The sequence below is a fragment of the Typopeltis vanoorti genome, chromosome 8, assembly GCF_054136105.1.
Source record: "Typopeltis vanoorti isolate ZY-2024b chromosome 8, IOZ_Tvanoo_1.0, whole genome shotgun sequence".
Lineage (NCBI taxonomy): Eukaryota > Metazoa > Arthropoda > Arachnida > Uropygi > Thelyphonidae > Typopeltis > Typopeltis vanoorti.
Window position 1 is genome coordinate 123535938 of NC_143556.1, and position 23063 is coordinate 123559000.

Below are 23063 nucleotides of genomic sequence, written 5' to 3' on the forward strand. Positions count from 1 at the left end.
GCCCTGAAATGGGGAGCAGCACGAATGGTAGTCTAGGACTCTAGGTGGAAGAACAAGAAGAGGGGGGGGGGAGAAGAAAAAATGCAACATGAGAGCTGCTGGGCTCATCTTTCCCATGTGTCATTCTTGATGTCACCGAACTGGAACTACTGTTATTTCTGTAGTCCTCAGGCGATTAGAAAACTGGAGATGACGTCTGCTGCTCTTCGTTATACTCTAGCTAACTGGGCATAAAGAAAACTACTAAAGTTTAAAACTGAATTTCATTTTTACAGAAATGAAAAATAAATCTGAAAGATGCAGTTTCGAAATGACTTCCAGGTGGCTATTCTAATACTTAATAGAAGCTTGATAAAAATGAGGTTTTCTTAGCAACCGGCTAGTGTCACTTGAGCTGTCAAGAAATGGAACAAGTTATTAATACGAATTCTCATATCAGATATGATGATTATTTCCCATAAATGCAACTGCATCATTTTCAATAACCAAAGTAAATTATTAAGATATTTTAAACTACCATAATCAGGACTGATAAAATGAAATAAGCATCTATTTTGATTACTTAAATATAAAGAGTCGATAGGCTTCATTTCGGCGATATAAACATTATTTAAATTAAGGGGATATTGTACTACGTACTAGGACTACTTGCATTAGCTCATGCTAGTAATCGCCGATACTTTTATAGTTTACTATATTCGGCATGAAACTCTCTGATTCCAATCTTTGAGTTTCTTATTCAGTTTCAAAACAATGTGGGATTTAATATCCCCTTAATTTAAATGATGTTTATATCGCCGAAATGAAGCCTATTGGCTCTTTATATTTAAGTAACTTAATGGGTGCACCTGTTTGACAACTCGTATAGCAGAGTATATAGGTTCTTTTCGCTATACCCTTTGGTATTAATTTGGTCTAGCTACTCACTGATGAAGCCTCAAAAAAGGCTGAAACCGGTCTGGGTAGTGACCTCCCGCCATAATGTAATAACAGCATATATTTCTTAGGAAATGTGTTTTTACGTTATGGAAAATACCAAGAATAGTGATCAGAACTTTACCACCTTTGCTGCGAGTTGCCCGGTATTGTACTACGTACTAGGACTACTTGCATTAGCTCACGCTAGTAATCGCCGATACTTTTATAATTTACTATATTGGCATGAAACTCTCTGATTCCAATCTTTGAGTTTCTTATTCTGTTTTAAAACAATGTGGGATTTAATATCCCCTTAATTTAAATAATCTATTTTGATGTCAATGTGGCCTAAAATTTCAACAGTGTTTTTTAAAATACTAAGCGTACTGTATAATACCAGCACATATGCTGAATGTATTCAGAGAAATATTGCAAAATATATCTCAATAGAATTCTGAGAAACACTAAAATAGATTCCTAGAATTCTTGTTCTGTAATTAAATAGCAATACTTTCAGCACATGTGTGTGCTTGACAATAAAAATCTAAATCAGTTCAAAATATCTACAGACACTAAAATCTCATGCCTGATATAAAAACTATTGCTCAATGAGATTCATACTCTCTGCATAGTCTAAGGCAGTGTTTCTCAAACTTCAGATATCTGCGTATGCCTTCTTAAATTTTCATTATTACCAAGTACCCCCTTATCAAAATAATAAATAATACATAAATAAAGTATATTTCATTGTAACTGTCTATTTTATTTGAATTTATATGTTCATGTGAACAAAAAATGCTTTATTTTTAATAGAACAAAATTTGGAATAGGTTTCTCTTCATTTCCCCTCCATGAAAATCCCCATTTAAGTAATTCATATCATACTTACGAAGAGTTTTCATCTTCTTCCTAGTTTGTTCCCTAGAGATATCAGACGACACACCCTTATCAGTTTCACTTGAAACAGATGAACTTTATGCAATATAAACGTTTTCTTGTTGCTTACAGCTACTTGTATTTGCTATATTGCTCTGTTTTGAGGGTTTTATAAATCCAATGTTTAACCAATGATCCATACGTAAGAATTTGAAAGCTAAAAAAAATTACCGTATTTACCCGAATATAACTCTCATTTTTTTCCCAAAATTAAAGCTAAAAAATCGTGTTCCGGGATATGTGCGGGGATTTTTGGAAACTAAAGTTTTCAGAAAAAACTGAAAATGGTGAGACTTACCAAGAAGCTCGTACTCGATATCACTACTTTTGGCATCGAAAACAGTTTCTTTGTGTGCATCGTCAAAGTCATCTACCCAAATAGCGTGATCTTCTTTCCCACTATTTCAAGCAAAAATGGCCAGTAATTTACAAGATTTGAGACATGTAGAGCAGAGAAGAACTGCATATGATTGGTATTAACAAAAGATCGCGCGAACCAAAGACAAATTAGCATTTCAACAGTTGAGTTGAAATGCTAATTCTTTTCAACCGAATTCCATATCTGAAACACATTCACTATATATTTCTTAGTTTTAACACGTTCACGATGGGGTGGTGTCAAGCAAAACCATATTTCCACCAGCAACATATGGTTTTGCTTGAGTCTATACAGCAGTTTCTGTTGGAGGGGGGATGTGATTCATTAGTTAGTGCCGTTTTTATCCCGTTTGTCTCTAATTGCACTGTTTGTTGAAAAATATGACTCCTTTAATTATGCATAGCCGAAAATTGTCACCTACCCCCTAACGCGACCTTTCGCGTACCCCCAGGGGTACGCATACCACACTTTGAGAAACACTGGCCTAAGGAACTATGCAACTCGCTATAACGCAATTCAAGTACCAAACGTTCCAATGGAATAATGAGAATGAGTAATATTATTATTACTGTATAACTGATCTGAATAATAATAAACAGATAATACAGTAAATTGGAGAAGCAGCTATAATATAAAAGGTTTTTATAACCACAACTTCGCGTGTAATGAATATAAAAATAAAATCTGCTGCATGACCCACTCGCTATATTTGTAGGGGCTTTGTACCTAAATGAAAGTATTTCGAATAATTATAGTTAAACATACCAATGAGTGAATGTTTGTCAAAATATCAGTAACACTATTACATCAGCAGCAATTGCTGCTGTTATTGCATTAATAAAAGTTCAAAACCGTGACAGTATTTTTGATACTGTCTTTGAATGAATTTCAATATTGTGAACCTTTGGGAACAGCTTTCCATAAGGTCATGTATCGATATAGCCTTTCGTCATAGTTTCGTCTTCGTCTCTTCTATCTTAGGATGGATTTAATTACCTAGTTCGGGGTTTACAGAAACCCCGAACTAGGTAATTCGGAGTTCCTGAATTACCTAGGAACCCAGAATTTAATGCATTCAGTTTGCCATTCCTCTTTTACAATCCATAAGGGTGAATAATGGGTTTTCTTGAGGAAGTAAAAACCAAAATCGGGAGCTACCATGATTTATAAAATCCTATGAAGGTTCCTCGGCTCGTGAAAGGATTTAAACAAACGTTTTTCCACCCATCGCGCCCAAGAAATGCTTCATGAATCGTTTGCTGTGCATAAGTTGGCTGGGAAAAACTCCGGGGGGGGGGTGAATCTACGAACACCGTTAACGACATACTGAGTCCCATAAATTTATCGCACCCTAACTTCTGATTCACAATACTAACATACTGTCTGATTTCCTCAGCAAAGAAGTTCGAGCAAATTGATTTCAAATCCAAATGCTGATTTTTCAAGTTCATTGTAGAAATCAGAGCAAGTCTTCGACCTATTAAACCCAATCAGCATCAAAAAAATATTCGATTATGTCATTAAGCATGAAATTTAAAATTTAATAAAATTTCGAAAGAGATAGTTGAACAAAAAGCAAGAAAAATTCTTTAATTACTCTCTTTCTTTGTAAATATTCTTTCTTAAATAAACATATTATTCTTCTTCTACGCGTTATTCCCGCTTTCCATGCAGGGTCTGCGTGTTACTTTAGATGCGACTTCTTGTTAGTACTACTCCCAACCGACCCATCGCCTGGTCTGCCGCTGGGGGGGACATATTTTTGACTGTAGAGGCGTATGTTCACGGGCCGGTTTGCCTGTTTGCGGGATGAAAAACGCCAGATAAACTGGCGGAAAAAACCCTACTGACCGCGCCCAAGACCGGCTAACTTGGCTATGCCTGAGGAAGATCCTCAAATTCCTCACGTCTACAAGGGGAATCGAACCTGGGACACTCCTTCCCCAAGCATATGGTTGCGAAGCGCAAAGCCACTAGGCTAACCACGCGGTGCCATATTATTCAATTTTCCATATTATTTAATATCATACATTCCGGACACTTAATTATCTTAAATTAGGTCACACCAAAATAATCCCAATTGAGCCCCTCATTGCTGCGAAGAGTTGCAAAAACGAGTGTCTTTCCCATGGGATTATTTTATTATTATTTCAGTTACACTCATCCGAGTTCAATTCAATGTTACATGGTGACTTTTTGCAAAATTTGCATAGTACGGTTGTACTTAACTTTTTAAGTTTGAACGCATCTTTAAGACTACATAACATTATTATGCAAATTTTAATAAAATGACACTGTCACCTGTATTGCTTTTTCTTTGCATTTTGATAAATTCCGATTTCTTCTACTTACTGAATATTTTTATTCCTCTTATGACTTTAATTAAACGTGTTACGTTGCTATTTCTTATATCGTTACGTCACATAAGTTGGTCAACGTCCTGAATTGGAATCACCGTTTCAACGATAATAAGAATAATAATTTTAGCTGAAAGGGTGAGCTAGTGATAGATAGATGAGAGAGATAGATGGCGATAAATGAGTTGGCCTATAACGAAATATTGCTAAAACAGAGCAAGGGCTTAGAACCAAAAAGAATTTTAAAAAGATTCCCATGTTAAGTGAAATAACTAAATAAAATAAGAAACCTGTAGTTGAAATTAACTTAGCTTGTTTCGAGAAAAAAAAAAAAAAAAAAGTTAATACCAAGCGTTTTTTTTTATTCTTTCTTTTATTAATAGTTCAGATATGTAAACGTTTCAAAACAGAAAGCAAGAGAAATGCAAGGAATAGGTTAAGAGGAGATAAGGAACCTGCTAATGTTCCTTTCACAGCCTGAAGTTTTCTCAGGGGTAGTTAAGGAAGGTTGTTCCAAATAGCAGAAGTAGGATGGTTCAGTACGCTGTAAATTGAAACGTGTATGGTAGTGATCATCTGTCCCTAACATTCTTATGGGCTTGTAGAAAAATAGAGGTTTGTTAGTTGAGTTGAGCATCATCCGTGCAAGTAAACCGTCCATCAGAAACAGGCTAATGAGGGGTAACGAATTACATCAAAAATTATAAAGATATTTATGGTTCACTGCCTTCGCAAATGTGAGATCGGTAATCTCAAATCCGCTGGGCGGATTTGAGATTTGGCGAAAATTATGAGGTGTAAAGGCGAAAAGTATTGCCTTGAGTAGAAGATGATGTCAGTTTTTTTTTTTTTGGAGACGGAGAAAGCTGAATATAGAGGATGTGTTTGTTTGTGTCAAGAAAGCATTATCATTGTTGGTTCGAGAAAATAAATATCATTTTGACTATCAAATATTCTTGGTATTATCAAAGATAAGAGAGCCGAAACGGTTCACTTCTATTCTGGTTTTGATGTAATACAACCTCGAACCACTAACAAGTCGGTAGGGAGTAAATGTGACGTCTTTTAACAATTTTAATTACTATCATACTGGAAAGACAAAAAATGATAGATGAGGAGAAGAGTGGCAGCCTCTTGGCGCTACTTGAAATACACTATTCCTATCAACAGTCATAAAACACCCCATCAAGTACAAGAAAAATTGATGGACTACGCAATATGCAAGTTTTATAGCTTATGAAGGACATAAACAGTTCGCTCGAAAGTAATTTCAATATAGTATGTTGCAGAACACTGAAAATTCAGAAAGGGTTAAAGTTTCAGAGGGAGTAACAGTTGGATGTCATTAGAAAAGTCTGTACGTATGCTATACTATTGAGCAGTAATTATGCATTCCACACTTGCGAACTGGTTGAGAAAACAAAAAACAGAATAGATACGATGATCAGGTAGGCTTAAAATGCTAGTCGATGGCCGAAGCTCTTTTAGATAGCTGGTTATTTCATCTTGTTATCAAACCCTAAAGAATGTTTGTAGATTCGAATAGCCACAAACAATATCACAAACGTTTCCATGGCATGGCAGGAGAGACTGCATGCACAAACCTTTGTTAAGAAAGAATATAAATCATGAAATAGCATGGCCAATATCGATTCTATGGAACAACAAGTAGCGATGTATTATCTACCGGAATAAGGGATGTGTTCTCAAAAAAGAATGCCTGGAATAAGTTTTTTCTTATGCGTTTTTTTTCTTTTTTTTTTTTTTTTTTTCAACAAAGAAATTTGGAGCTTTGGTGTAATTATGTTATGTTGTATCTCGTAGAACAGATCAAGCCGACTGGTCGTGGTGCGTGGAATAGTGTGTATGTATGTGTGTGTGTATATACACGCACACAAATGTATATAAACATATACATATAGATAGATAGATAGATACCAAAGAAATTATATACTTGGCTTAATCCTTTATCCAAGTGTAAACAAAGTTGCGCCTGAAGTATTTTCAGGACTGGGGAAACTCGTATATAGAAGCTAATGACTTCACATCACTTGCCTCAGTATCCCATAATGCAAAACGCATATCCTTGCAGCATGTATAATACTATGCATGGCCTTTATTGAGGTCTCATCAGTGGGAGCCATACCCAGATGTGATACTAAGGTTGAAGTAATGCAGAAATGTAACGTAAGAAAAGTTATGGGGAGTTTCCCCAGTCCTAAAAATACTTCAGGCAAACTTTGTTTGCTTACACTTGCATAAAAGATTACTTCAACCTTAGTATTACCCCTGAGTCTGGCTCCCACTGACGAGATCTCGGTTTTCACTTGAATTTATTTTACTGGTGCTAGCGGTAGTTTTGTCCCGAAGCCAAACATATAATTTCTTGGTATCTTTAATTTATAGTATAACCAAGTGGAAAAACTTCCAACAACTCTCTCTAATCCAGAGTATTTTAATAAGAAGGTGTAATACCCTTTGGCTACTCGTACATAAAAATATGACTTCTGCATTACTTCAACCTTAGTATTACCCCTGAGTCTGGCTCCCACTGACGAGATCTCGGTTTTCACTTGAATTTATTTTACTGGTGCTAGAGGTAGTTTTGTCCCGACTAGCACTGGTATTCTTTAAATAAATATTAGGATTGTTGGTAGTGCAGTTAATATCTGAATTACGGGATTACTTTTAGCGGTATCACGGCCGCCATTTATAGTAGCTCAAACAAACATTTGCTGGTGGCGTAGAATTATTTCTGTATCACGGGATTATTTTATTCTCAGTCTTACGACTGAAAGTTTTTTTTCTTCCAATTAAACGCAGAGGTTATAGTCTTTTTTCCCACTTGAGATAAATGGTACCAATTTCTCCAAGGGTGCGAACTTTAGGAATTGAAATTCCGGGATGTGAAGATGCGAGACGGGTAACTAAGGTTTTAAAATAGATAGTCGGGCAAAGTAGATTTATTCTTTCACCCCCTTACAGAGGAGGGAAATATTTAATCGTAGTTAAAGATGTCAAAATAAGGCACAAATAATTACAGAGTTTTACTTTCGAAGACAGCACAGTTATTCCTGTAATGGTCGGGAGATATACAAATTTTAACAGATAGATATCCACATGTTTCTTATTGGACCTTTGGAAGATTTAACAGGGCTGGAGTAGGAGTTCTTATTCTTGCTCCCCCCCCACACACACACTTGGGTCATTCTATAATATCCAAAGGGATGCAGAAGGGAAAATCTTGACAATAGATTGGAAATGTGTGGATGTGTAGTAAGGTTTATAAATGTTTATGCTCCATCTAATGCAACAGTTAGAAGAAAATTCTTCCAGGAATTGGAGCCATATTTATATGGCGCCCACTATATCATTGCAGTTGGAGACTGGAATTGTATTGAAAACCACACATTAGACAAAATAGGACACCCCAGGAGTGGAAAAATGGGGTATGCAAAATTAAAAACATGTCTTGATATGCCTAGTAGACATATGGAGGATTCGCAATCCTAATCTCCAGGCGTGCACATACATGAATCATGGTATTGGTAGTCGTATTGATCGAATTTATATCTCTTCTTCCCTTATAAATAGGATAATTCAGATAAAACATCTTTACATCAACATGTGAGATCATAATCCAGTTATACTCGAGTTCCACTCCATGGAAAAAGGAGAGATCTCTTCTGGACAATGGAGACTTCGACCAAATTTTCCGTTGATCTTTTCAGCTAAATTCTAGACCCGCTATTTGAATTGGAATAAAGTTACCTGGAATTGGGTTATGTGGTTAAAATTCAAATAAGCTGTAAAGCAGAATACAATGGAATGGGGAAAGGAACAGGCTTTCCTCAAAAGGAAAAAGTTGAAAGACTTGTATAATGAGAGAAACTGGTTCGTAACAAACCAACGCAACGGTATAGAATGTAGCAACATCATTAGAAACATTAACATAGACATAGAACTGGAAAGGCAGAAACAAGTAGAAGAAAGAAATTTTAAGGTAAGAATACAACAGCACTTCGCAGATAGCCCTTCAGGTGCATTCTTCATTAGACAATTTACAAAATTTCGCAAAGAAAGGCCTATCACTCAAATCTATGTTGATGGAGAAGACATGTCCACCACTAAAGACATTGACTCCTTTCAAAAACACTAAAAAATCTGTTTGAAGACAATAAGTACTGTTGTAAATTATAGCTCTTGGAACATTAATGGCTTTCTTGTTCATATCCAAGATGGGCTTGACAGCCCCATTACAGCATCTGACGTTACCACAGCCTATAAAGAATGCCAGACAAGAAAATTCTCAGGATCTGATGGTCTAGGGATAGGACTTTATCGCGAGGCCTGGGATTTTATTCTTCCCATTCTAGTTTCACTATTTAATTCCTTTTTCTCATCAGTACACATACCAAGTGAATTTGTAGCAAGCCATACTATCCTCATTCCTAAACCTAATAGAGATCGCACCTTAATCAGCAACTGGAGACTTATTTCTCTATCTAATACTGACTACAAAATATTTTTCCGAATTATCAATAACAGGCTCAAAATGGGAATGAAATAAGGTGTATGGAGTACAAAGTCGAGCAGCCGAATTTAATCTCTTTCTGCTATGTGATCCAATCCGCTTAGTTAATACGAAAAAGCAGTCGATGGCAGTGCTATCAGTAGACCTTACTCAAGCATTCGATAATGTCCGGCATCCCTTTCTATTCCACATCCTCCAGCAAATTGGTGTAGGTAAAAAACTGCTATCTGTTATCGAAGGAGCCTATGCCAATTCAAACACCCGTCTCCTAATTAATGGTTTCCTGTCAGACCCAGTAAAAATTCAAAAAGGGGTCAAGCAAGGTTGCCCTCTCAGTCCACTGCTCTTTGCATTGGTTCTTGAACCTTTCTTACAAGAAGTCAACAAAATACATGCTGTGCAAGGAATAACAGTTCCTTCAACTAAAAAGAAAAATAAGGCATTAGCATATGCCGATGATGTAGTCGGAACTTTGAAGGATAATGATTACATATATATATTTTTTTGGTATTTTGGAAAAAATTGCAGCAAAAACAGGGATTAATTATTAATGCAGACAACACAAAATTAAAAGTTTATAGAAAGTGGGATCTTGGAGGCATTCCTTTTGGACTGACCCCAAAGAGAGAGAATCCCTCTTTATACATGGAGTTCCCTTCTCCACTTACCCAATATTACCAGTCCAAGAACTTATATACAAGAACTTGGAAATGTTAGACGACTGGAAAATAGGGTCGCTCTCCTTTTCTTCTAAAGCCATAGTACTCAAAACCATAATCTTTCCTGATCATTTGTACATAATAAATATTAAAGACATCACAGAAACTAGAGAAAAGCAATTATATAGTAAACCTGTGCAGTGTTTTGATCTAGCCGATATCAATAAGTTAAAAAAAATGGAATTTCTTCAAATATCTACGAAGCATGGAGGATTTGGACTTCCAGTCTTAAAATTTTGCTATTTAAGCAATACAGCTTAAAAAATCCATAAAATACTGCAAACCAATCACACATGTGCAGACCTTCTCCGGTACTACCTGGGTTTTCGTCTTCCCCTGTTTGGAGTTAATGATTATAAAGTCCAAAAGCTGAGATTGTTCCTGAATACTGCAACACACTGTGCTTAACTCTAAGACTGCTAATACACTCCGGAATTGACATTCTTTCCATTAAAAAAAAAAACATTTGGTATAAAGAAATCTTTAATCTCTCTCGCTACGAAGTTCCACAGTTAGGTACTGACAACAATATTTTGTTTCATAACTTGAAGTTCCAAGGGTAACCTAACAGGAAGGATCTTGCTTAAATTGCATATGATCGCCTTCCAGTCAATGCCATCAAATGGAGGTACTTTAACATCGGAGATCCAATCTATGACATCTGTTACCAATTGGATACAGTGGAACATGCATTCTACATTACTAATCTGTTCCAAATACGCCTTCTTGCTTTGCGTATTTGGAACAGATTAGTAATGTGTTGGGCATGCCACTTTTTACAACAGAAGAAGTTATTTTTTTACAATACCCACCACCTGTCAGCAATGGGAAAATAATTTTGATTTTTATAATTAACGAATTAAAATACCATTTATGGAAGGTTAGAAAAAAATATGGATTTGAAAACCAGCAATATAACATCCAAATGCTTTATAATATTGTATTGTGGAAATCTTATTTCAGTCAGACGTTTTTTGTATTTAGAAAGAAGCATTCTAGGAGATATCAAATTTATCACTGGATGGTGTAGACCACCCACATTATGCAATATTCACCAGGGGGAGATAAAATTCTGTCTAGTCTTGCTATGACAGTTTTTTTAAATAGTTCCAGTCTCTTAATTAAATGCAGTCTTATAGTTAATTGCAATGATGACTGGAGAGCAATCCCAGGCAGAGAAGACCAACTCAAGGCGATTAACCCAGATGGGGTTAACCACCTGGGTATCAGTCATCTTTGCGCTTTAGTTTCAATTGGTCTTTTGGTTCTTCATCTACATGAGATTGGTGAAAAAGGAAAACTGATAGCCTTTTTCTCCTAATACTATCAGGCTCTCTTTCACCCTATACTAACTACTCTAGGCCTATGATGAGCAACCCTTTACTTTTTCACCTCAATAAAGGTCGAAACCGGTCTGGGTAGTGACACCTCCCATAATGCATAGTATTATACTTTTCCAAGGATATGTGCTTTGCATTACGGGATACTAAGACCAGTGATGTGAAGTCATTAGCTTCTATATACCAGTGTTGCCCCAGTCGTGAAAATACTTCACGCGTAGTTTCTTTGCTTACACTTGGATAAAGGATTAAGCCAAGTATTTAATTTCTTGGTATCTTTAATTTGTAGTATAACCAAGTGAAAAAACTTCCAACAATTATATATATGCTTAAATTTAAACCATTGAAATAAGAAATTAAAACTAAAATTCGAAGTGTTAGAATCTAACACTTCGAATTTTAGTTTTAATCAGTGTTCCTCAACGTGGGGCAATTTGAATATTTTGGGGGGGGGGGGGCAATTAGAAAATGATGTTGCATTCGTCACCTCATCACTGATAAACTCAAAACACTCACCATTGTCGGCGAAGGGAGACATCAAAATCTTTGAGGCGTTGAGGTGGGGCATGATCCAAAAAAACGTTGGGAAATACTGTGTTAGATGGACACTTGTAAAAAAAAAAATGTTCTGCATTATTATCTACTAATAGGCTCAAAGAGTAGCAAAAATATAAATTCAATGCATTTACGAACGCCAGAATGACAATGATGAATGGGTGACAGTCATATCATTCTCAATTTCCTGTGCAGATATTTCAGCATTAAGGCGTGTAACAGTCATTAGGATGAGTACGTATCTCCATGGTCCCGTATGCCACAAATCTGTACAGACTTCCAACCCATCATAACTTAATAACTTGAAGAGTGGTCAGTTGATTAAATGCAGCGTTATCATCATTCATGGAATCCGCAGCTTCTTCAAAGACACAGTCGCGTATTTATTTATTCAGCTGATAACGGCCCATTTGTGATATAAGGGACCTTGAGTAATGCACGATAGCGAGCACCACACGTGTCAGTGTAAGTAACAAAGAATTTTCCCATTATGGGATACTCACGCACAACAGTGTCTATAATAGTAGTTTATTTTGATTGTAATTACGGCTGAAGCAACTAAGGTTAAGAGCCAGTATATTATGTCTACGAAGTATATGCGCTCTCCTATTGGTTTACCATCTTTTAAAAGAAGAGGAAGATCCGAGTTAGCATGGGGGGGGTGTCGTACTCCCTCCTAGGGGAGGGAGGATCAATTATTTTTACTAAAGAGACGAATATTTTACTAGGACATTTAATGTGAGCTATACCATGTATACGCTTGGTTCATTGTATATAAATATAAATTATTGAATATCTTATATTTCTTCATGCTGTAATAATCTGGACACAATCACACAACTTAGTATCTGATTCTTTAACGATACTTGTGATATAATGATTAGAAATATATACACGTTTACACCAGAATAATATTTAATTTGCCAAATATTTCTGTCTCAATATTACAGACCATCTTCAGCGGCTACATAGGAATAGTTTTAAAAAACAAGGTGGAATACGAACAGTTGATCATTCACACATAGAACGAGCCGGATGATGTCATATCGCCAAGTATTAGAAGAGTAAACATTTTTAAAGCCATAATTAAATATATTAATTCAGAAATTCATGTAATACTCTTAAATAACATTAGACTAATATAGGAAATTTACATTAAAAAAATTAATGTGTTATCCTGATTAAACCTTCCGAAATTTTTGATATAGAAATACAGTCATTACGATTCAAGTTAGGACGTTGAAGTAAAGCCTCCACACTTTCTTTAAATAAACGTTCACATTTTTAGCGACATCTGTGTGGGAGGATAGTGTTGGACCAAAGGATGTTGTGGCTTGTTTCTAATCCATGCTGAGCTAATCCAGATTTCTCGGGTTTGTTGTGTGGAATTAAAAAAAAAAAAAAAAAAAAGCCACGACAACAAAATAATTCCTAATTTCGCTAAGATTAAAGAGACCATTAAATCTCCTGGAGCTCATAATATTTACAGGAACACCAGTTTATCTTTAATCCATAATCAACTCAGAGCAGCTAAACATGATCTGGCTATTAACATTCATCAAGTTTCTGATCTCCGTACCTATATCTCCACAAACTTAGAACCACATGTTTCAAACATAGTTCTGAATGTAGCTAAACGCTCTTTACAACGTTCGCATAAAAAACAGAATCAACATCTAAACCACAAATATGATGTTCTTGTTTCTAGACAAATCGAGCAGTTCCAAGTTCCAGATAACTGGATCGTCAACATATACGATCGGCCTTTAACTAATAGTGAAACACCCGTCCTCTCAAAAGGACATGATTTCCCTATAGTCCCTAAAAAGATTCCATATCTATATTTTCTAGTTAACATCGAACGGAATCTCATTCATCTTTCAGGTGAAAAAGCTAATGCTCTCCACCTAGAAGTTGCTTCTTCGCTACTTAAAGCCAAGCTTTCTCCTTCGAACATATCTCCTTCTGAAAAGAAAGTAGATATGCATTCCTTAAGAAACAACAGTCACCTCATCATTATTAAAGCTGACAAGGGGAAAGCAACAGTAATTATGGACACTTCGAACTATAGAAGAAAACTTTCCCTTTTACTTCGAGATCGCTCAACATACCAAGAACTCAATTACGATCCAACCAACAAACAACTGAAGAAATTAAATTTCCTGCTAGATGAGGTTATAAGTTTGGATGTAGACATTTACAAAAAAAAAAAATTCATTTTGCAAGGCCTCCTAGGTTTCATGGTCTACCTAAAATACACAAGACAGATATCCACTTCCCCCTACAGTGGATTCTAATGATTCTCCTGCTTATCACATAGCCAAATATCTATCTAAATTATTGAAATTACACATTGGCAACTCACGCTCTTTTTTGAAAAACTCTTCCGATTTCTTAAATAAATTGAAAAACATCGCTTTACAACCTACAGATCTTATGGTTAGCTTTGATATAGAATCTTTATATACGAATGTACTTCTCAAAGAGACTTTAGAATTACTTGCTGACATCTTCCCACAAGATATTATAAAGTTATTTGATTTCGTAATGCACTCTGGATGTTTCTTATGTCAAAACAAATTTTACAACCGAGTGGAAGGAACAGCCATGGGAAGTCCACTCTCTCCTGCTCTTGCAAACTTTTATTTGGAACATCTGGAAGAAGTCCTGTTCTCATCTATATTCCCTCAACCATCCTTTTGGGTTAGATATATAGACGACATCTTTGCTGTATGGCCTCACAACAGAGTCTCCTTCACTTCCTTTTTAAGCAGTATCAATTCCTTACATCCTGGTATAAAGTTTACCATGGAGATTAAAACAAACAACAAGTTATCATTTTTAGACGTCCTTCTCATACGTTCACCTTCAGGTATTCTGACAACAGTTTACAGTAAACCAACTTTCACAGGTCGTTATATTCTCAAGGAATCTGCTCATCATCCTTGTCAAAAAAAAATAGGAATCATAAAATGTTTAATCCGACGAGCCAGAAGTAATTGTTCAACTTCTCATTTATTACAAAAAGAACTTTCGACTATCAAACATCACATGAAACTAAATGGCTTCTCCAAAAAGAGTACACAACATCTTTTCGATTCTTACAATCCAATACAGAACAGCAAAGATTCAATACGTCGAGTTCCAATTCCTTACATTTCCGGGATTTAAGAACCAATTTCAAGAATTCTGAAGAAATATGATTTAACAGCCACTAATACACCTATTAACAAATTATCCACCCATTTTCCTTCATCTAAAGAAAAACGCTCAACCTTGTCTCTACCTGGTGTGCATCAAGTTACTTGTAACCGTAATCTTTCCTATTTTGGACAAACTGGACGTTCTATAGAAAAAAAATTCAAAGCATCAGTCATCAATTCAACACAACCCGAGAAATCTGGATTAGCTCAGCATGGATTAGAAACAAGCCAAAACATCGTTTGGTCAAAGACTATCCTCCTACACAGATATCACTACAAATTTGAACGTTTATTTAAAAAAAGTGTGGAGGCCTTACTTCAACGTCCTAACTTGAATCGTAATGACTGTATTTCTATATCAAAAATTTCGGAAAGTTTAATCAGGATAACACATTAATTTAAAAAAAAAAATTTTTTTTATGTAAATTTCCTAGATTAGTGTAATGTTATTTAAGATTATTACATGAATTTCTGAATTAATATCTTTAATTATGACTTTAAAAAGTTTACTCTTCTAATACTTAGCGATATGACGTGACGCGGCTCGTTATATGTGGGAAAACGTACAATGATCAATTGTACGTTTTCCACCTTGTTTTTTAAAACTATTCCTATATAGCCACTGAAGATGGTCTGTAATATTGAGATCGAAATATTTGGCAAATTAAATATTATTCTTGTGTAAACGTGTGTATATTTCTAACTTAGTATCTGATCAACGCACAGGGGAAAAGATAATGATAGAAACATTAATTTTAATAGTCCCATCTTCCCCCCACACAAGCAATACTAATCACGCTCACTGATTTTGCCTCGAAACCATATATTATTTTCCCTATACTTTGAAAGTAGTGATGTCAGTTATGTTATTACAGCTATTTTGCCTGCGATTGTCTATGTGCCCATGCAAGGTAATTTACTACACCGATTTTTTTTTCCCCTGAAAATATAATATACTCGTTTTCAATTACTGGCAATTTAATTGTTATGAAAATAACTGACTGTGCCATTGAAGAGAATATAATATTTATGCTAAACGACAAACAATTTCGAGTTATCATCTATAATGGGATGATGTTAAAATACACTTCCGAATCAAAAATATTAGATTAATCAAAGAAAAATGTGTTGGTTTGCAATGCTAATTTATTGAATAGAAAATAATTATTAACAAATACGAATTCTCTTCTTCTTCAACCTTTTGGTTCTGTCAGTTGCTGGACGAAGGTCTCCCCCATGGTTTTCCAGACGGCTCGGTTTTCTGCCTCTGCCATCCATTTGACTCCTGCAACTTGTTCCAGTCCATCCCACCACCTTCGTCTCGGTTTTCCTCTATGTCTTGCTCCATCCATGGTTCTCCACTCTGCTTTTCTAGTCCATCTCCAGTCATTGCATCTGGCAATATGGCCAGCCCATTTTCACTTACCTTGTTTAATGTATTTTCAATATCCGTGACATCTGTTTGTGATCTTATCCAGATATTTGTCTTCCTATCTCTTATTTTTAGCATACTTCTCTCAATGCGATGTTATGTTGTTCTCAGCTTTTTTGGTTAGGGCTTCTGTCAAAGTCCATGTTTCTCCCCTATGTTAGGAGAGGAAGTATGCACTGGTCGAAAGCTTTCCTTTTTAGACTTATAAGGATGTCACTTCTGAATATGTCTCTCATTTTCCCATCAGCCATCCATCCAAGGTGAATTCTTCGTTCAATCTCTTTTGTTTGGCAATCCTCAAAGGATAACAATTGGCCCAAATATATACATATAAAGTAACTTTTTCTATTTCATGGTTTTCAACTTTCACAGTTCTATGGTTTATGTATTTATTCATCAGTATTTTTTTTCTCTATTTATTTTTAATCCAATTACTTTGGGGGCTTTATTTAGCTGATTTAGTCTCTCTTTCCGATCTTCAAGATTATCTGTTATTAGGACAATATCATCTGATATTTTCAGATAATGCCTCCATTTATGTTTATTACTTTTGTTTCCCAATCAAGGCTTCTAAAGACTTCTAATGCAGCTGTAAATTGTTTAGGAGATATAGCATCACCTTGCCGGATGCCTTTTTTTTTGTACTGGAAATATTTCACTGTTTTTATATAATTTAATTACAGAAGTTGCATTACTGTAAATATGTTTTAGTGTTTCAACATGTGGTTTCTCAGTTCCCTGGGTTTCAAGTGTGTTTAGTGTTGCAGATGTTTTAATTGAATCAAATGCTTTTTTGTAGACTATATAGGCCATACATAAGGGTTTATTGTATTCAATTGATTTTTCAATGAGCTGTCTTAATGTGTGAATGCGGTACAAAGCATTGTAATTCTTCCTAAATCCAGCTTGTTCACAGGATTGCATTCCCTCAAATTTAGATTTTATTCTATTATTTCTAATTTTTATGAAGACCTTATACATTGTGGGGAGATGGCTTATAGTTCTGTGGTTTTTAATTTCTTGCATATTGCCCTTTTTAAAACTTAATATTAGAAGTGAATTGTTCCAATTTTTTTTTTGGAATTTTTCTCTGTTTTAGGCATTTATTAAAGAGTTTAGTAAGCTGTTGGATGACAGGGCTTCCTGCCAGTTTTAAGAAATCTACCATAATTCCATCTTCTCCTGGGGCCTTTCCATTCTTCATTTCTCGCAGTGCCATTTCACCGTCGCCTTGTAAGATCTCAGGGGCATCGTATTCTTCCTCACTCGAGTTATCCATAGTTGATTCTTGGTTATCTGGGTCCTTGTCTTCATAGAGATTAGTATAAAATTCCTGAATTCTTTTGATAAATGTATCTCACCTTTTTATGATACGTGCAACGTACTTTTTAGATTATATAACCATGTGAACACATAAAAATGTAATATAAATGAAACTGTTCTTTGAAAACATTCACAAAATTAGAACCATTTTAAGCGTGGTTCAAAATATTAGAATAATGAAAATAAAATGCACAAAAATTAGTCAAAGGGAAACATGATAATTAGTACTTCGTTGCATCCCCCTTAGCTTTCATGACCGTTCGTAAACGGTTGGGAATGTTATTCACTAGCGGTTCACACTTTTTTCTTTTTATCATCAAAACATGTCTATATGAGACTAGAAACAAGTTCATTTTAGTCTCTTTGGGCAATTCTTGAATACATTTCTTCATAATCCCCCACAAATTCTCTATGGGGTGTAAATCTGATGAGTTTGCCAGCCTTAAAGAGTTTGCCAGCCAAAGAATTACATTGATTTGCCTTTCTAGTGGTCTTGGGTATGACAAGAAACCGAATCTTGCTGAAAAAGGAAATCACCATCACATAAATCTTCCGATGCCGGTAACAAAGTGCTCAAGAATTTCTTGGTACACTTTGGAATTGGCTCTTTCGTACACAATACACAGCCTATCTGGATCCTGTGCGGTCATACAAGCCCATACCATGACAGAGGTTGCAAATTTTACCGAACGAATACACATTATTTATCAAATGCTTCTTGTTTAAGACGCCCAAACACGTACCTCTTCATGACCAGGACCCACAAAACATACTTTCATCGATAAAGAGTAACTTTTCCCAGTCCTCTTGACCCTACAAAGTCTTATACCATCGCACTCTAGATGTCTTTTGCTTGGAAGTCATAAGCGGCTTAGTCTTAGGCACACATATTTTATAACCCAATTTGTGAAGTCGTCTCAACGTCGTAGATTTAGACACATTCACGCCTAGTTCTTTCCATCTCCTGTGAAAATACCTTACACTTCGGTAGCGATTTTTCTTCACGATATTCTTCAATCTCCTCTCATCGCTTGATGTAATTATGGCCTTTCGACTGCTATTATAGCGATTATTTTGAAAACTCCGGTTATTAGAATACTGTCTCAATACTCTATTTACGCTTGCTTGAGAACATTTTCATTCCTTAGCTATAAACTGTTGACTTTGGCCTTCTTAATGTAGTGACACCTTACGAAACTTCTTGGCACCGATATGTCACACGTTCGACCCATGTTTAGCAAATGACTAACTGAAAACTAATGAAAACGATTCCTCACACACGAGTCAGTCCCGCAGCTACTGAAATATATGTTATTTCTATATTCTCCTCAAAACCAATCAGAAAATTTTGGAATATTCTAATACTTTGAACCACGTTAAAAATTATTCTAATTCTGTGAATGTTTTCAAATAATAATAGTTTTCTTATAATTTGTATTGCATTTTTATGTGTTTAGATGGTTATGCTAATTCAATTTGGGGTGTTTGAATTCATATGGCATCAGAAATCTGGAGAAATTTCTTCTTGGTATGAGACCCAATGCAGAGAGTCAGGGAAGCTAGATCTTCAAGGGAGGAATAGGAAAAATGTGTGTGAAAGTTCAGCTATGGTATACAAACGTGATAAAGATACGAATGCCTTTCAACATGGTTATGTATGTGGCAAATGAGTGGGAAAATACGCTTTGGGTTCGGACCTTTTAAGTATGTCTGGGGAGGGAAAAGAGAAAATTCTAGAACAAGACCAAATAGATTGCATATTTAATTATAAGAATGGGTTAGGTCGTAATTTGTTATGTGTATACACAAATGCCAGGAGCATTAGAAACAAAGGGGTTGAGTTTGTTGTTTTATTGAATACGATGTGGCCTAAGATTGTTGGCATTAGTGAAACCTGGCAATCAGAATCAGATATGGTAAGTGGGATCGAGTGTCAAGGATATACTATTTTTAGAAATGGAAGAAGAGATAGGAGTGGAGGAGGAGGAGGGGTGCTACTAATGATATCAAATGACTTCAGTCCAGTTAGGTTAGAAATACAAGAAAACAATGATAGTAACAATGTCCCATGTAGCGATGAGTTTGAGTCTATCTGGTGTGAAGTGGAGGTTAACAGAATGAAATATGTGGTGGGGGTGTTGCTACAGACCTGGCGGCTCAGTTGTAGGGGACGAAGAACTGCATCGCTAATTTAGCCTTATGGGTACCAAGCGAATGATCATTATGGGTGATTTTAATTTTCAACATTGATTGGGTAGAAGAGAAATCTCATGATAAGAAAGAACAGGAATTTATTGAATTGTTGCGAGACAACTTTCTCAAACAGCATGTGAAAAAAGGAACTCTAGATTAAAGAGTGTTGTATTTGCTCATAGCGTCAGAAGGGAGCTCTGCCACGAATATGGCTATTTTACCACCAATTGGTGACAGTGATCATGCTGTTCCTTCTTGGAAAGTATCTACTTGTATTGAAGCTCCGATTAAAACAGGCTACATGCTGAACTACAAAGATGGAAATTATGATCAACTTAGAAGAATACTATCTTTGGTCCCATGGTATCAGTTACTGAATGGAAAAAATGTCAGCAATGCATTGGAATCTTTGAAGAAGTGCTTGAATGAGGCGGTATCTCAATGTATCCCTAGTGTTCGAAGAATAAATAGGTTGGGAGTGAAATGGATGTGCAGCCATATTAAGCAAGAGATCTACAAGAAGAAGATGATGTGGAAAGAATATCGTGTGAGTAAGAGTGAGAGGAGTTATGAAATAGGTAAAGCTCAGGCCAGAAAAGTAATGAATATTGTAATGAAAGCTAAAACGGAGAATGAAAAGAAATTGGCCATACAAGCTAAAATCAATCCAAAAGAATTTTATCGTTATGCCGCATGCAAAAGAAAGAATGAATGTGGAAGAATAACTTTACTGAATGCAGATTGCACACGAGTGTCGGTAGCTAAGGAGATTGTTCAGTTAATGACTGCTCCGTTTGCTAAGATATATCAACCAGGTGTATGTAGCATGGTGCACAGTGCTACTGCTAAGTTGGATGAAGAGTTAGAGGGTTCATGAAAATGAGATTGAAGAGCTCTTGCATAACCTGGATAAGAATTTGCCAACAGGAATAGATGGAATATCAGTCCGTCTGCTAAAGGAATGTTCAGCTGCATTGGCTAGGCCTTTCACACATTTGTATAACTTGAGTCTCAGCTCAGGAATGATACCACAGGAATGGAAGGAATGTATGATAGTTCCATTTCACAAAGGTGGTGCAAAAACTGTGTTTAACTACCGACCTATTAGTATCTCTGGTGTGGTAGTGAAGATTTTAGAGAAGTTCGTAAGAACTCGCATACAGAAATAGGTAACAAGCATTCTATACTCTGCAGGGAACAGCATGGGTTTACTAAAGGAAGGTCATGTTTTAGCAATTTGCTCATATTTTATAACAATGTAACGGCTGAGTTGGATAAAGGGAATGGATACACTATGATAATGTTGGATTTTTCTAAGGCACCTGATAGGATACCACACGACATGCTGTTGCGTAACCTGGAGAATATGGGATTGGAATATAATCTATTGACTTGGATCAGGGGATGGTTGACAGACAGATATCAAAAAGTGGTATACAGTGGGTGTGAATCTGCAAGATTTAAGGTAACCAGTGGTGTACCTCATGGTTCAATCCTTGGGCCATTATTGTTCAATCTATACATTAATGACATCAAGCAGGATCTATCATCAGATGTGCAATTGTTTGCTGATGATGAGAAGATAAGCAGGGCAATCAGGGATACTACTGATATTCAGCAATTACAAAATGATTTGAATAGACTGGAAATCTGGGCAAATGAAAATGGCTATCAGTTTAATGTTAGTAAGTGTCAAGTTATGCACTTTGGCTTGATTAGAGTTCCAGCGGCATATTATATTAGCGGGGTTATGCTATAAGAAACTAAAGAGGCAAGGGATCTTGGTGGATAAGAATTTAAAGTTCAAAGGTCACATAGCAAAAGTTGCAAATACAACTCAGAGAATAATTGCTATATTGCGAACCTTGACATGTAAGGATAAGGAAGTAATTTTGCCACTTTATAAGGCTTTGATAAGACCTCACCTGGTTTACTGTACGCATATTTGGTCTCCCGGATTCCATGGGTATAAAGAAGCTGTGGAAAGGGTGCAAAGAAGAGTTACAAAGATTATATCGATTATGGGATTTAGATTATGAGGACAGATTGCCAGTATGTGGATTGCTGACTCTGGTTAACAGGAGAAAGAGGGGTGATATGATAGGGGTCTATAAACTTTTGAATGGGTGTTATAGCATTTCAAATGATTAAATTTTTCGTTATATGGAAGGCGGGGAGAGAACACGGGGCATCCATGGAAGTTAAGGTTGTTCTCAGCGAAGAAAGGGGTAAGAGCTAGGTTTTTCTCCCTGAGTGAGTAGTGGAATAATTTTCCCTTAAGGGTAGTGAGTGCATCTAGTGTAAATGAATGTAAGGGAAGGTATGATAGTGAGTTGGATAATTTGCAGCCTCCCTCGATGAGTCCTTGAATCCTGGAGGTCTCAGATAATAATAATAATTTCATAATTATTTTTAATGAATAAATTAGAATTGCAAATCATTCAATACATTTTCTTTGTTTATTCTATTTTTTTTTATCGGAGGTGTATTATAAACTCAGTATAAAGAAAGGCACGTTAGGTAAGTGAAAGAAAAAAAAAAGATTTATGATTTCCTGCAAAAACTATGCTGATTTTTTGAGTTTCTCGGTTTTTAATTTATGGAAATTAGCTCATTTAATTTTTAATAAAAATAATTAATCCTATCATTAGAGAAAATCTGGGGAAAAAATGATTATCCAAGCTACAGGAGCTAAAATAAAGGAATACCTTAAAACGTTTAATATCATCGCGTAGCTCCTAATCCAGATTATCGGTCTTGTGGGAAAAAAAAAAAAAAAAAAAAAAAAAAAAGACACAAAAATTGCTTTTCTCTGCAATTTGAAATCTTCGTTATCGCACTAGTAACTTCATCAAAAATAGATATTGTGAAATAAATGCATAATATTACAAAAAGTTACACACGCGGTCAATTTTTAATAATTATTTGATATAATTACAACTGTTGTATATAAAATATTATACTACAAATATTAATTGTCAAATTTCAACTATCCAGACACCTGGTATAAAGGGAAAGTAAAGTAAAATATATGAGAAAAAATGCAAGGAAGTAGACATTTATTATGAATAAGTTAGTGTTAAAACTCTGTATTCGTCCCAGAAAAAAAGGGAAAAAAAATAGATGGATAATGAAAAAAATAAACAAATCGAGATCAATGGAAAGCGTTGGGAA

At 35.6% G+C, this 23063-nt stretch overlaps 1 protein-coding gene across 4 annotated transcripts in view; it reads right to left on the reverse strand.

Annotated features, from left to right (window-relative positions):
• The window catches only part of LOC150104326 (protein TANC2-like), a 360557-nt gene that overhangs the window by 251219 nt on the left and 86275 nt on the right, over nucleotides 1-23063 (reverse strand). The gene's annotated exons all lie outside the window — the stretch shown is intronic.